This window comes from Lissotriton vulgaris, chromosome 5 (assembly GCF_964263255.1).
Source record: "Lissotriton vulgaris chromosome 5, aLisVul1.2, whole genome shotgun sequence".
Taxonomy (NCBI): Eukaryota; Metazoa; Chordata; class Amphibia; order Caudata; family Salamandridae; genus Lissotriton; species Lissotriton vulgaris.
Window position 1 is genome coordinate 1141978788 of NC_141693.1, and position 16136 is coordinate 1141994923.

The 16136-nt window shown below is 40.1% G+C and overlaps 1 protein-coding gene across 3 annotated transcripts in view; it reads left to right on the top strand.

The window, feature by feature from the left end:
- Positions 1 to 6520: 6520 nt before the first annotated feature.
- Positions 6521 to 16136, top strand: part of TRUB1 (TruB pseudouridine synthase family member 1) — a 184453-nt gene continuing 174837 nt past the window's right edge. Inside the window, exon 1 of one of the 3 annotated variants that reach the window (XM_086922900.1) lies at positions 6521 to 6621. The gene's annotated coding sequence lies outside the window, so the exon portion shown is untranslated. Of the gene's footprint in view, positions 6635 to 16136 lie in introns of all 3 variants that reach the window. The other 2 variants (XM_086922899.1, XM_086922898.1) reach the window with 2 other exon arrangements.

The window sequence follows — 16136 nt, forward strand, 5'->3', positions numbered from 1 at the left end:
AGATCAGCTAATTAATAGAACCTACAATATGAGGATTCAAGACAAATTGTTAGATTTGAAAGATCCAACACTAGAAAAGTCATTGGAGATTGCCAAGCGCATTGAAAACACTTCTCAATACGTTAAGGAATTGGCTGATAATAAACAAAAAAGTGATCTGGACCAAAGTAAGGTATGCATGTTAAATACCAATAAGAATATTACAAATGTAGATACCGAAGATAACAAAGTTCCTATTGTAAAACAAGAAGGGGGATATAGGCAATTGTGTTATAGATGTGGTAGTAATAGGCACACTGCTGAGGCTAGTCATTGTCCTGCCTCTAAAAGTCGTTGCTACAAGTGCAAAGGAATAGGTCATTTTTCGAGAGTTTGTAAAGGAGAAGATTTTCACAAAAGTAATAAATCTGTAAACATTATTAACGACACCTCTTTATCTCGTTCCACAAGCGAGACCCAAGGTGGGAGTGATACTGATTTAGAAGTAATGGTGGTGGGAGTGTTGTGTGGCGTTTTAAGCTCCCAGTGAATTTTCCCGATTCATGCCCTTATATAGGTACAATTCACATTTCCATTATATAGGCATAGAAATAAAGCCCTTATTTAGGCATAGCCCATGCTAACCAAATACAGGCATGGCTACTTCCACCCGTACCAAATGTCACAACGATTTCTTGGAAAACCGGCTTAAGCAGTTAGGGAACTTCCCCTTGCTTGAATATTGATTTGTCCAAGAACTCAGTTACTTCACAAAGAACAACTATTCCCTGGGGGTTCTTTCCTGACGTTCATATGCCAGACTTTAGGTCAAACTATGGCATTCCTAAACACCTTCAAGGTCTAAATGTACCTTCACTTGCTCTAGCAAGATACGGTGGTTTTGAGCAGTTCAAAGACCTACTTGCCCGACGCAGCTCACTACAGCAAGTGCAGAAGGAAGCCGACTCTCCAGCTGACGCACTGATCAGGAAGCTGCCTTTCTCCTGCCGAGAATCCAGCTCCAATGTTTCCGGCTCCCCTTGCGGGGTGTTGGGAAATCGAGTCCAGAGAAAGAGATACCAGACCTCCTTCATTCTAAACCAAGGTATGGAGCTGATTAGAACCTAGAGAAACCTTTGGTAGATTCTTGGCAAAAAAACTAAACCTATGCTAGACAATACTTACTTCTTCCCTTGTACTAGACTTAGGTTAGGTACATTGGGGAAGGCGTATTTTAAAGAAGCACCAGTTGAGTATTTTAGTCTGTTATTTATGTATGTATTTGTATATGGCTTAGAAACCATTCAATGCTCTTACAGTATTATTTTATAATACTATTCTCGCTGTACTCATTATACTTTGCAGTCTGCATAACGATTGTAGCAGTTCACTTCTCTTGCATGAGAAAGAAGCCTGTTCAATAAACCCTTTTATTGAAAACGCCTGTCTTGCTATTTCTCTGCAACTCTTTTGAAACGAAGCATGCAGGATTGACTGAGTGAAATACTTATCTATTGTTTCCGCGACTCTGAGAGATACATTCTCATTCTTGGGAAACAAAGTTGTCATGTTTATGCGGTTGTCAGAAACTAATCCCTTCTTGTATATTCGAGAAAGTTTCTAGTGACCTCTGAGTTAGCTCGCACACACACAATTAAGTTTAGTATATTCGATAGAGACCTAGTTGACCCCAGTCCTACGTCAAATCTATAGGATATATTATTCCAATGCACAGAGCCTATTGGGAATATAGGAACTACACTACAGGAGAAATTAATACTTCTGATCATAAGTCGACTAGTGCTCATGTGCCCCCTAAATGCTTAGTTACTATAAATGATTATGATGTTCCTATGTGGGCAGATTCCTGTTCCCCTTTCACTTTGATAGACAAACAGAAGTGGGGGGAGTTGGGAGCTGTGGAATTAATCCCTACTGACGTTGAACCTCAAGGGTATTGTGGAATCTAGTTACCTGTGTTGGGACATTTCAATGCTATGGTGTCGTTCAAAGGGAGAAGAACTGCAGCAAAAATGTATGTGGTTGAAGTAGGAAAATGTTTATTGGGATGGAGGGAACAGAAAAACGTAGGTATCATTCTCAATCCCAATCATCCTTTGCAAGTTTTAACGGATGCTGATGATAATAAATGGGTTACTAAGTTTCTTAATGTGTTTAAGGAAGAATTGGGGTGTCTCTAAATGTTTGAGCATCAAATTGTGTTAAAGAAGGATGCCACACCCAAGTTGCACAAAGTTCGTAACATTCCAATAACATTGAGGGATAAATTAAAAGATGAACTACAAAGACTGTGCAAGGAGAGAATATAAGAACATATAGAAGCATCTGAATGGTTAAGTCCGATTGTAATCGCACACAAACCCAATGGAAATATCTGCATGTGTGTGGACTTAAGGGGTTTAAATGAGTGTATATGGTTGGACAGACATTGTTTGCCACGTATAAATGAAATGTTATCTAGTGTTGCGGGTGGTAAATGCTTCACTACACTGGATTTATCTAGTGCTTACCACCAGGTGCGCTTGCAACCGGAATCAAAATATTTATCGTCCTTCATAACACCAGAAGGTGCGTTTCAATTTGTTAGAATGCCTTTTGGCTTAGCCTCAGCATCGGCAGTATTTCAAAGAGTGATGCAAAGCATTTTGGTAGGTGTGAAAAATGTGTTAGTATTCCAAGATGATGTTTTTATTTAGGGAAAAGATGAAATGCACCATGATGTGATTTTATTGGAAGTGCTCACAAGGTTGGGAGCAGCTGTTCTCACCATTAGTCTCCAGAAATGTAAATTCTGTGAACAGGAAGTAGATTACTTGGGACACACATTATCTTTCAATGGAATCAAACCTAAATTAAATTTAGTAGAAGATTAAGAAAAAGTTCCTTCTCCACATGACAAGGATCAATTGAGATCGTTCCTCGGTTTGGCCGAGTATTATGCCAAATTTGTTTATCATTGTTCTGAGTCGGTATATCCTTTGCGTGAAAAAAAGGCTGTAGCTAGCGCTACTGCTTTAAGGCCATTTAACCCACAGGATGAAACCATAATCGTAACTGATGCCAGCGGTTATGGACTGGGTGCTGTACTTATGCAAAGGAGGGAGGGCAAGGAAAGGGTAGTGGCTTTCATATCACGTACACTTAAGGTGCAGAGATGTCTTATTCCACCACAGAAAAGGAAGCTCTTGCTTGTTGGTGGTGTGTACAACATTTTCGTGTCTAAGTTTGGGGCACAAAATGTGAGCTCTACAAGGATCACAGGCCTTTGTTAGATATCTTTACTACAGCGGGAGCTGGAAGAGCTACTCCACGCATAGCTAAATGGTTGTATCGTCTACAAGAGTTTTCGTTTAATTTGAAAAATGTTCCAGGAGTGAAGAATGTGAATGCAGACTGTTTGTCTCGTTTGCCTGTAAAGGGAGATGAAAAGGGTTATAATGGTGAAGAAGAATGGATGATGGCTAACACTGTTGATGTATGTCAGGCCATTAGTGAGAATGAGTGGAAAGAAGCTATTTCTACAGATGTTATTTTGGTTAAACATTGAAGGTGCGTTTCAATTTGTTAGAATGCCTTTTGGCTTAGCCTCAGCATCGGCAGTATTTCAAAGAGTGATGCAAAGCATTTTGGTAGGTGTGAAAAATGTGTTAGTATTCCAAGATGATGTTTTTATTTAGGGAAAAGATGAAATGCACCATGATGTGATTTTATTGGAAGTGCTCACAAGGTTGGGAGCAGCTGTTCTCACCATTAGTCTCCAGAAATGTAAATTCTGTGAACAGGAAGTAGATTACTTGGGACACACATTATCTTTCAATGGAATCAAACCTAAATTAAATTTAGTAGAAGATTAAGAAAAAGTTCCTTCTCCACATGACAAGGATCAATTGAGATCGTTCCTCGGTTTGGCCGAGTATTATGCCAAATTTGTTTATCATTGTTCTGAGTCGGTATATCCTTTGCGTGAACTCATGAAAAAAGGAGTAACATTTCTATGGTCAGAAGAGTGTCAGTCAGCATTTGAAGCAGTAAAAAAAGGCTGTAGCTAGCGCTACTGCTTTAAGGCCATTTAACCCACAGGATGAAACCATAATCGTAACTGATGCCAGCGGTTATGGACTGGGTGCTGTACTTATGCAAAGGAGGGAGGGCAAGGAAAGGGTAGTGGCTTTCATATCACGTACACTTAAGGTGCAGAGATGTCTTATTCCACCACAGAAAAGAAAGCTCTTGCTTGTTGGTGGTGTGTACAACATTTTCGTGTCTAAGTTTGGGGCACAAAATGTGAGCTCTACAAGGATCACAGGCCTTTGTTAGATATCTTTACTACAGCGGGAGCTGGAAGAGCTACTCCACGCATAGCTAAATGGTTGTATCGTCTACAAGAGTTTTCGTTTAATTTGAAAAATGTTCCAGGAGTGAAGAATGTGAATGCAGACTGTTTGTCTCGTTTGCCTGTAAAGGGAGATGAAAAGGGTTATAATGGTGAAGAAGAATGGATGATGGCTAACACTGTTGATGTATGTCAGGCCATTAGTGAGAATGAGTGGAAAGAAGCTATTTCTACAGATGTTATTTTGGTTAAAGTTATTAAAACTTTGCCTACTGCATATGGTTGGAAGTTAGATGATGATGTCTTAAGTTACAGAGATATTTAGGAGGAGTTATCTGTTGTGGATGATGTTGTAAGAAGAAGTGGCAAACTAGTTGTCCCTGAATCTTTGAGGATCAGATTGATGGATTTATTACATGAAGACCATGGTGGTATGTCTGCGTTCAAAAGAAAAGCTAGGAGGGATTTTTGGTGGCCGGGCATGGATAGAGACATCGAAGGATTTGTAAGGGAATGTGTATCTTGCACTTGTAGTGATAAGTCTCATATTTTGAGAGAATCTCCCATTACTCCTACTAAACTACCAGAAAAACCTTGGGATAGGCTGGCCATTGACATATGTGGTCCATTTGATAGTTTAGGAGTGTCTGAAAACTATGTAATTCTGATGATGGACTATTATTCTAAGTGGCCCGAGACGGCATTTGCCAGCGAAGTCAAATACAGCCGCGTTATAGGATTTCATGATGAAGTATTTCAAAGGGAGGGTTGCCCTGCTGAAATTCTAACGGATAATGGTCCTCAATTTATTTCTGAAGAATTCAGTGTTTCTCAAGAAGTGGGGCATTAGACATTTGAAAACTTCTGTTTATCATCCATGGGGAAATGGTTTAGTGGAATGCTTCAACCGTGTGTTGGGAGAAAACATTCAATTGTGTATATGTATGAATGGGTGTTGGAAATCAGAGGTTAAGAAAATGTTGTGGAATTACAGGACTACTCCTCACTCCGTAACAGGAGAAACTCCTTTTAGTTTGCTTAAGGGTAGAGTTCCTTGCACAGTGTCTGTACCCGCATGGATGGGTAGAAGTGGTAAGAAAAATATTAATGATTCTGATTTATGCACCAAAGTAAAAAAATATCAAGATGTCTATCAAAAAAGGCATAATGATAAGTTGGAAAAGTGTTTCAGGGTTTTTGAGGAAGGTGATTTTGTAAGATTGTGTGTGGATAATTTTGTTAAGAATGGCGCTTCAAAATTATCTGAACCGAAGGAAGTTGTGAAGGTTGAAGGCAATTTAATTAAATTGTCTGATGGAAAATGGTGGAATGTACGTAGAGCGGTCCAATGCACTGACACTGAAGTGAGATTTTGGTGGAAAAAAAAATTCTGAAATAATAAATAATTCAAGTAATGTTAGTAGAAGAGTTCCTAGTGAACGTCTTTATTTTATTTATTTTTGTTAAAATAGGGAGATGTGTTATGTTTTCATTTAATCTGTGTTCACTTTGCTTTTCTCTATCTCCTAGCAACAAGGTTCTACTGCTGGAATCTGGATTATACTTGTTATTTTTTTAAGAGCACATGTACAGATGTAAAGCGCTCTGATACCCTTGTGTCCTGCCAGTGCTGTATAAAACTCATAAATATGGCAATGATTTATTATTTTTGAGAAGTGATGTATGGGTACTACCAGCTGAGTTCTGGAGTGCATCCTTTTAATGAAAACGTAAGAAAACAGTTTGCTCTTGCTATTTTGACTGCGTATTATTAAATGTAAATACTTGGAAAGCACTTGTTTTTTTCTTAAACACAAAATCTCTTTGCAGATTTTGCAGCACCCTCGCTTATAGTGTGTGTTAAAAAAATGATTTCCATATTCAGTGCTTTCTGTAGCATTAAAAATAAGAATCACTTTTCCCCCATGCACCATGGAGGATTCAGTTCTGTGACTGTGTGGTAGGACAGCCACTTGCCCGGTTTTACCGGTGTGACCGGTATTATGATGTCCTGGCCAGTTCAAAAATGAGAAATAAACACCTAAAGCTGGTATTTTCTCCCCCTTCTTAGTACATACTTCAAACAGTAAATGTTAGTAGAAAACACATTAAATGTGTTCAATCGCTACCCTAATGATTCCTGACTGATAATGAAAGTAAAAAATAACTGTCATCTCACGCTTCGGAGCTCCGGTCATGTGGCTGGGGAACATGGCGGCTGGCTAACACCGGCCGGGAGGATCGCCGTGCGGTAGGAGAGTGAATCGTGTTGATTCTGCTGCTTTAATGTAAGGCAAGGTGGTGCGAGCGCTGGTCATTCTTTTTTCTCAATTTCGGGGCGATTAGCCACAGTTTCTTTCAGTATTGTCTTCCCCCGTATGGGTTTCGGCACCTGTTTGATCCCGGTCGCAACACGTGACTCCGCCCCCCAAGGAAGCTGGGTCCGGGTGGCTGATTTTGCGAGGTCCGCTCTGCGGATTGCAACAAGGTTACATTGTACTTGTAAAGGGGCGGAGAGGAAGGCTTGTATTCCCTTTGATTGTGACTCTCCTGGGGTGTGCATATGGTTAATACAGGGCGTTAAAAAGATCTTGGTAAGAGGGGTTGTTCGGGGAGCCCTGGGAGCTCCATCCCTTACAGTAATATCATATGAGCAGGTTCCCAACTTTACCGCAATCCAGGAGTGGATGGAGAAGGACCCGGCACCGCGATCCCCACCTCTCAATGTTTGGAGTACTGGGAGAGCAGAGGGATTAAAGGGTATTGGGGGGCCCATTAGGGAACAGAAAAAACTTATATCAAAGGCCTTCAGGGGTTCTGGGAATTCTGGGGACTGTGAGGAGGCTCGTTAGGGTGAACAGCTTTTACCAACTGGAAGAAGCAGATATCTTTTGCGTTCTGTCCCAGAAAAGAAGAGTCTTATTGGGAAGCAAGTAAACACGCCCCAAGCTGTAACTCCGGTTAAGAAACCTCCTGAAGGAGGCAGAATTCGAAAGTGTAAAAGAGAAGCAGCTATATTGTCTAAACCACCTCCCGGCTCTCAAGTCCTATTTTAAAATCATGGAGCATTTGGCTGGTTCAGTGAGAGCTGAGAAATCTCCTGAAGATACAGGGAATGGGAAGAAGCCTCAGACTCAAGGGCAGGACAGAAACATCTGAGTGAGCCACTGAGGTTGGAGAATTCTATTTCTCCCCTCATGGAGATTGTGGTAGAGAGCTGGGAAGAAATTATATCTAGCGCCCCAGGTGCTCTGAGTGCCCCACTACAAATCTCTCCTATGCCTACGCCTATGCCTAAGCCTATGCTACAATTTGTTCAAGAGGGGGGCCTCAGCAGGGAGGGGTTCACAGAAGTTAATGAAGAAGGGGCGAGGATGGATTATGGTGCTTTGGAGGCCTCTCCTTTAGCAACTCAGGTGACAGATCTCCTACTCAGTTTAAGACAGTATATGCTGTTTAAGTTCGAAACCTCCAAACATAATCAAAAGATCATACAGGAAAAATGTGGGATCCTCGAACAAAAGGTTGACGGGATCGCTTTGCGTATGCCTGCCCTGGAGGAGGACGTGAAGGTGCTGGGTGAGGCCACTGCAGGAAACTCTAAGGAAATGGCGGACCTTAGGAAAGGGAACAAGATTTTACAAGAGGATCTGGAAAGACTCTAACTACATGCTAGATGAAATAATGTTCTTAGTTTGGGGGGTTTTGAAAATGCAGAAGGCCCGGACATTAAAGGTTTCTTATGTTAACTATTTGGAGATCTGTTTCCGGATAGGAGCGATATTGATTGGGGAAAAAAACTTCAAAGGGTTCATAGAGACCCTTACAGACTTCACCCAGGGAGAAAGGCCCCAAGAAGAATTTTTGTAAACTTCTTAACCTTCTCAGTTAAGGAGATGGTGCTCTGGCGAGCGTTGAAGGAACGAGAGTTAAAATATGGGGACGTTACCTGTCAAATACGCTCTGATTTGGGTAAAAGGACTCTCAGAAGCAGTGGGAGCTTGGCTCAAAAATGAGTGAGTAACGCTCCAGGGGGGCCCAAGTGCAAATGAAATTTCCTGCCATGGAGGTTGACTGCCTGTTAAAACAGATGAGAAGCCCAGAATAGGGATATAATATGTATATAGATGTATATAGAAAGTCCACATAGTTAAATAGTACGTAAAAAATACACGTAAGAGATACACAATGGATACTTAATGTATAGGAACACATAATACACAGGATTCTTCCTTCTTTTTCTTATATCTTTACTACTGATTCTCTCTATTTTGCAGGGCCAGACCTCAAAGGCTTTTTTGCCTAAGAGATAGGATGGGGGGTTCCCTAGGGGGGCTGCAGGGTGGGTCACAGGTGGTTGGGAGCATTCGGGAGAAAATTAAAAAATATTGTTCTCATTCTGACATTTGGTTGGTGGTTCATATTACTTATGCGGATCTGTTTATCTTTGTATGCATACAAAAGGCAGCTCAACATAAGATCAATTTAGAAAGGACTGGTAGGGCGCTAAGGATAGAGAGATGAAGAAGAATTTAGTGCACTTTCTATCCTGGAATGTAAATGGTCTGAGGTCTACAAAGAAGTTAGCTCGAGTAATGGAAAATGGTCCTGTGTTCAAGACAACGTCTGTTCTGATGAAAGTAGTAACATGAGGGGCTAGCCATTCTTATAAGAAAAAATGCGGGTATTACAGTGGAGAGTCACGAGACAGATTCTTCTGGGAGGTGGGCCCTAGCTAAGATAAAAATACGAGGAGGAACATCTGTATTTGTTGTTAGCTATTATGGGCCCAATGAGGATAGCCCTGATGCACTAATTAAATTGGAATCATGTCTACTGTTATCTAATACCCCAGTGATACTCGGAGGGTATTTCAATTTAGTACTAAACAAAAGTTTGGATAGAACCTCCAAAGTTAAATATGTTACTCCACCAAAAACCATTGCAGTACTGAAAAATATGATTAGAGAGTTAAATGTAATTGACATTTGGAGACATAAGATGGGGCATAAGAGAGATTTCACCTTTTTTAGTAAAAAGTATGGGCATCACTCGCGGATTGATTATTTCTTATTAGACTATCAGTTGCTATCAGGGGTTGAAACAATCAAGCATGTACCTGCCATACTTTCGGCTGTCCTCCTGTCACTAAAAACTCCAAATAAGAGGTTTATAACTAGGAGAACTTTGGACAGGACAATTTTGATGGATGAGGGGTTAATCCACAAAATGAAAGAAGAGGTTGTGGTGTTTTTTAAGCTAATAATGGGCCTGCTAAACTTCAAACTATATGGGACTCCTTTAAGGCCTTTTTAAGATCTATAGGCACTTGTACTATGGTGGTAAAAACGTAGTACGAGGCGCCAAGAAGAAAAGCTTTTGAAACCATTAAGAATAAAGAGCAAGAGGTACAAAAAGCTTCCCTTGAGAGCTCCAGCAATGTTGCCTCTCTTACAAAACTATTAGAACTGTTGCAAGTAGAATATCAAGGAGCCCTGGAAAAGATACTAACAAATAAATCGAAGGTTAGTAAACTGCAGCATTTTGCTTATGGTGAGAAAATTGGCGCTTTGTTGGCATGGAAAGCAAAGGCCGATAGAGCCCGTAATCAAATAAAAAGCCTTAGAGATCATATGACCGGAGATATAGTGGACACTAACGCTAAAATTGGGTTGTATACATATGTCTCCAGACATATGTATACATTGTATAAAGAAGATACTTTTCCTGGGAGGGCCAACATTGAAGGTTTTTTTGAGGATATCGAACTCCCGAATTTGAGCAATGACCAGAAGGCGACCTTATCAGTCGAGATAACAGAAGAGGAGATTCGACAGCAGTTTAGAAAAATGGCCAGAGGGAAAGCTGCAGGGCCAGATGGCCTCCCAATTGAGATCTATCTTAACCTCTTAGATGAGGTGGTACCAGTGCTTAAGGAACTTTTTCATATAATACTTAGAGATGGGGAAGATCCTCCCTTAAGCTGGGCTGAGGCAACAGTAACAATGATATTGAAACCAAATAAGGTTGATTCTTATAGGCCCATATCTTTTTTGAATACAGACTATAACGTGTTTGCAGGGATTTTGGCTGCCAGAATTGTGAAGATCATTAAGTGCATAATAGACAAGGACCAGAAAGGCTTTATTCCTGGGAGACAGCTTAACGAGCTAACCTTTCAAATGCTGGGAGTAGTTGACCTGGCGGAAACCTACAATCTACCTGTAACGCTTGTGGCAGTAGATCCCACAAAGGCTTTTGACCAGGTTCACTGGCCATATCTTTGGGAGGTCTTAAAGAGGTTTGGACTTTCTCCTAATCTAATAAAGGCCGTTGAACTTTTGTATCATTCACCAAGAGCAAAGGTGTTGGTTAAATGGGGAGCTAACTGATTGGGTCAATATATTACGTGGAACTAGACAGGGATGTCCCCTGTCTCTGCTCTTATTTAATATGTACATTGAACCACTAGCGATATGGATCAGAAAAGATCCTGCCAATATTCCTTTTAGATATGGGAATCGTGAGATTAAGCTAGCCCTCTATGTAGATGATCTTCTACTTTATACCTTGAATCCACAACTGTCTATTCCTACATTAATGGCTAAAGCTGAAGCATTTGGAAGGGTTTCAGGATACAGAGTGAATACGAATACGGCCGAAATTATGGAATGGAACCAACCAAAACAACAACTACAGGTAAAATCGAGTATGCGCTACCTTGGCGTTATAATCACGCAGAAATTGGCGGAAGTCACCAAGGTAAATTGGAAAAAGATTAGCCAAGAAGTAGAGACTGCTGGTCAGATGGGCAAATCTCCCTCTAAATTTGGATTAATCTCATTAAGATGATGATTTTACCCAAAATAACATTTATTTTTTTTATTTTTTATAACATTTCTTTTTAACTCTATACCATTATTATTTGATCAAGAAGAAATTGCCAAACTTCAAGGGAGGCTAGGAAGTTTTATTTCGACCTCTAAGGGCTCTCGCTTATCTTGGAAAAGATTAAGGAGGAGACTGGAGAATGGGGGGCTGGCTCTTGCGGATTTGATGATGTATGGGCATGCTTTTTTCTTTAAGATCTGTAGGATGCTTTTAAATAAGGTTAATAGTTCTACTATAGGTACCCTCTTTGGGGGAATGCTTGAAGAACTAAGGGAGGACCAAGACTAATTTCTGTTTACGTTTGGAGATCCAAAGTTCTTCAGAAAAGTAAGATTGGAGATTTTATTGGGGGCTTTGAAAGTATGGGTCCATATTCGCAAAAAAATAGGAATTCCCTATTATTCATCTAGGGCCCCAATTTGTGAATCTCCAGGGACCCCCGACTGCTTGAATGATTCACTTAGTCTCCCATTAAAGAATTCTGGTATTTTTTGTTGGGGAGACTTGAAGTCGGGAACTGAGTTAGTCGGTTGGGAAACTGAATCTAATTTCAGGGGGCAAACTAGCCAGGTTTTATATATTATCAGCTATCTGCGTGGTGGGGGAGTCAAGACTAGAATGAAGAGGAGGATGATACCTGGCTAGATCAAGCGCTAAAAATTGGTATTGTAAAGAAGGAGGTAGCTCTGTGGTATTAATTTTTGATCAATGCAGAAGATGATTTAGATAGAGATATTCAGAGACTTTAGTGGGATGAAATCCTGAATATTGATGCGAGGGAAGTTTGGATGACTTCCTTTGCATTGCTTAGAGAAACTGTGAAACCTACCTATTTAAAACGTAATCAGCTCTTCACCGCGTATAGGGTATATTGGTCCCCGGCAAGATTAGAATAATTTTTAGGGACACATTATGAATACCCAAGATGTAAAGATCCTGCAGCTGATGATCTCCATATGTTTTTAACATGCCCAGAAATTGAGAAGTTTTGGTCTGAGGTGTGTCGATTTTTAACTGAAGTCATAGGTATTACTGTGAGGGTCAGTGCCGTCCTGGTGTTTTTTGGAATTTGGCAAGACAATACAATTAACGTTAGTAGATTAGACGCTAGATTTATTTTGTATGTAACTCTCTTAGGAAGACGGGAGATTTGTAAATCATGGAAGATGAATGTTTCACCTCACTTCCTGGAATGCAAAAAAAGTGTTCTATATATAAGCAAACAGGACCTATTTTTTGATCCCAGTGGTAGAGAGAAAGTATGGGTTAAGCTGGTGGATTGGATCCAAAAAATTGAGGTCCAATGATTAAGCCAATGTTGAGCTGTTGGTCGTGTTTCCCTTCTGTTTTACGGGCACTCCAGGGAAGGGTGGAAATGGAAACGGCATTTCTCTCTTGAGTGGAATGGTTCCAACCTGGTCTGTTTACCGGCGAAGGGGAGGAGTATAGCCAGCAAGTAATTTGTCAGAATGAGGACAAATGGAAAAAAAAAAGTCAACAATAACAGAAGGGCCAAGTTAAAAATTAATACTGACGATCTATATAAAGTTCTACTTAACAGTCATGCCCATGCTTTTTTAAGAATATTAAAACATGAACAGATGGCTCGTATTTTTTCTGCGGAAAGTGGCAACCTTAATGTCTGGTTACACACAGATATCTGCAGTGAGCCCATCGATTAATTTAATTTCTGTTTCTTTTCCATTTAAGTTGTGTGACTTATATTTTAGGTGTAAATACTTAAAAGCGACAGGCCAAGAAAATAGCTCCAGAATATTTAAAAATGTGCTAACATTCGTGCCAAGAATTTTTAATTCTATTAAGGACAGGAGGCGAGGATTGTGCTTTTCTCTATTTCTTTACTGAAAAACCAGCAGCCAATCAGCACACAGTAAAGACACAAAAAACTACAATACCCATGAACCCTGGGTAACCATAGACTACACCACACTATAAATAGTATCATAGAGGTCCGAACTTCCTCTTTCTTTGTCCATAACAGTCAATAAGGTAAAGAGTCAATTGAAACCAAGGATCAATGCAGAACATCACGAAGAGTGGACATCAACAGGTCGAGGTGAAGAGGCAATATCCGAAATCCTCCGGAATAAACCAAAGACCAGCAAGTGGAGAAGGCGGAGCCAGACTTCATTTAAGATCCAAGCCTGAAAGGAGTAAAACAAGAGACGTAATACCCAAACCCTCAACGGAGTAAGTTACAGAAACTAAAAAGGGGGCGGGAACATTGCATTAAATAATCAAACATGGCATACCATACATTTTATAGAACAAATGCAATTAACAGTTCGAAACAAGGGTGGGATAATCCTCGCCTCCTGTCCTTAATAGAATTGAAAATTCTTGGCACGAATGTTAGCAAATTTTTAATTCTATGGCAGGACGGAGACTCCGATTATGCTTGTTCAAAGCTTGCCACCACCACTGAAGCAACATCTAAAATAGGTTTAAAATAGAAAGTCTTAAACACAGATTCAGAAGACCAATCAGCGGCCTTCATAATATCATGAAGACTAACACCCATGGAAAAAGCCTTGGAAGGCATAGCCCCTCGTACTGAATGGGCACCAAAACGGGAAACATCAATGCCAGCTTCCAGCATGAGCCAACGCAACCAGAAACACATTGCTCACGAACCCTTGAGGATGAAGGGTCGTAAGAACGATGGCCCCTTTGGCCAGAAGAGAAGCAACTTCTGCGGAAATGAGGTCCTGATCGTGTTGGGAAAAAACAAGAGGCAAAGGCAGAATATGTTGGTGAGGGTGACTGTAAAATTCTATTTTGTAGCCCTGCACTGTCTCCAACACCCATGCATCGCTTGAGATCAATTGCCAATTTTGGAGAAAAAATCGCAATCTGCCCCCCAACACCACATCCGAAGCTAGAATCAAGCTCACCTGAGGCTGAGGAATCCTGACGTCCTCCTTGGTTACCGTTGTAACCACCTTTCTTGTATTGTCCCCTTCCTTTCCGTGAGGGATAGAAGTTTGACTTGTCGGAGTTATAACCCTGGCCACTTCCCTTTTGGGACTTGAAACCACGCTGAGATGGTTGATCGGAGCCACAGCCGAACGAGCGTCCCCGTCGTCCGGCCTTTGCAAAAACTGGACGAAAAGCTTGACGTAAATTAGATTGAGCCTTGTCCAGCTCACTGAACGTGGCTACAAATTTGGTGAGCTCTTTTAGGAAAGGTGAGCCGAACAACAAACACAGAAAGAGAGAGTTCTCCCAGTTAATTTTAGGTCCAGAGGGGGGAGAGACAAAGACAAGCAAAAAATACGAAATACCTCTATAGGGACCTATATTACTTTAACATTGAATAAATCCAAGCTATTTTTATAACAGGATGCCAAAGAGGAAAGTGGAAACTTCAAAGTATTATCAAAACATATACATTTTATTTTTCTTTTTTCCTTTTTTCAGATAAATATATTTTGAGACATTTGTGCAGCTGTACATATCATTTCATCATATATCATGCTCAACAAATTCATGACTGTTACACAAGTATTTTGAAAAAAATCTATAAAGTGCAAATGCAAAACAGTAAAGCATAAGAACAAATGTGCCCTCTAATAACATGTAATCCTAACATTCATACATACATGCTTGCATACCAATCATACCTTTTCTTTTCTTAAAAAACATACCTAACAACATAAACACATAGACTAGATCTCACAAGACATAGGAAAATGACAACCCGAAGGTGTACTTGATGGAATACAGTAAGAACTAAGATGGAACAGTTCTGTCAATTAACTTTTTGGTCTAGATGGGGTTGACCAGTTCATATCCAAACAGTAGATGTTGGGCCGACGTACGTTTCGGTGAATGTCACCTTCCTCAGGGCCAAGGACAACATGTAAGAAGATATATATATAACATAGATACAAATTCTCTACTTATTTTTAAAAGAGCGAGGGCATGGCACAGTTTTCTGAAAATAAAGAGAAACGTTTGTAAATATAATCTTTCTTTATACTCATTCGTTATCTGACATTGTGTCATAATTTTACATCACTTGTAGGGTTTTTAACTGCTCATATGAAGCAACAAAACAATCTTATCAGTGTTGAATCTAAATAGGGTAAAGAGCTTCATAGACAGGAAAGAGGAGTAGTGATTTAGAAGACAGGTTCCACCAAAGTTGTTCACCCAGTGTGCAAGAAACATTTTTCTAGGTGGTGTTCTGTTTTAATGGAATGAGAATGATGATGTTTATACCTATTGGGTAGATGATCAGTGAATAGAAGGCACTGAAGAGCATAATCTGGCTGTTATTTTAGGCGTATACTGTAAAAGATATAGGGATATATGTAAATATATAATTACATTAGAATGAGGTTGAAGTCTTAAGTGGTATACAAATCGCGCCATATTACCTTAATTGCATAGGGTTTTTTCAAAAGTTGGGAGTCCGTTAGAAATGAAGGGCGGAGGGCCTCTATATGTCATGCATTCCTTCTGTATAGGAGAAGGTGATAAGTCTAATAAGTATATGAATGTTGGCAGCCAAAAGAGCGAAGATTTTAAAGAAAATGATAATGAAAATACCTGATCGCTTTTACTTTGTAGTATTCGAATATTTGGGTAGTACAGTTCAGCCAGCCTCTATATCTGTGATGAAATAACAGGGTATAATATGCCTGTTACAAGGAGTTTGCTGTATTACTTATTGGCATTCAAGATAAACATATATGACCATGCCAAGGTAGTATAGTACTCTATGGAGTCATCCTCATTAAAAGGAACAGTGTACATTACTGCACGTAATATTGCGTGTCAAATTTATGGCAAAGAAAGTTACGAGAGATTGCATAAAAAATGCCCGAAAATAGTGCGGCATTGCCATTATCACTGTGTGGTGTATAAACCACTAAACCTGCTTGCC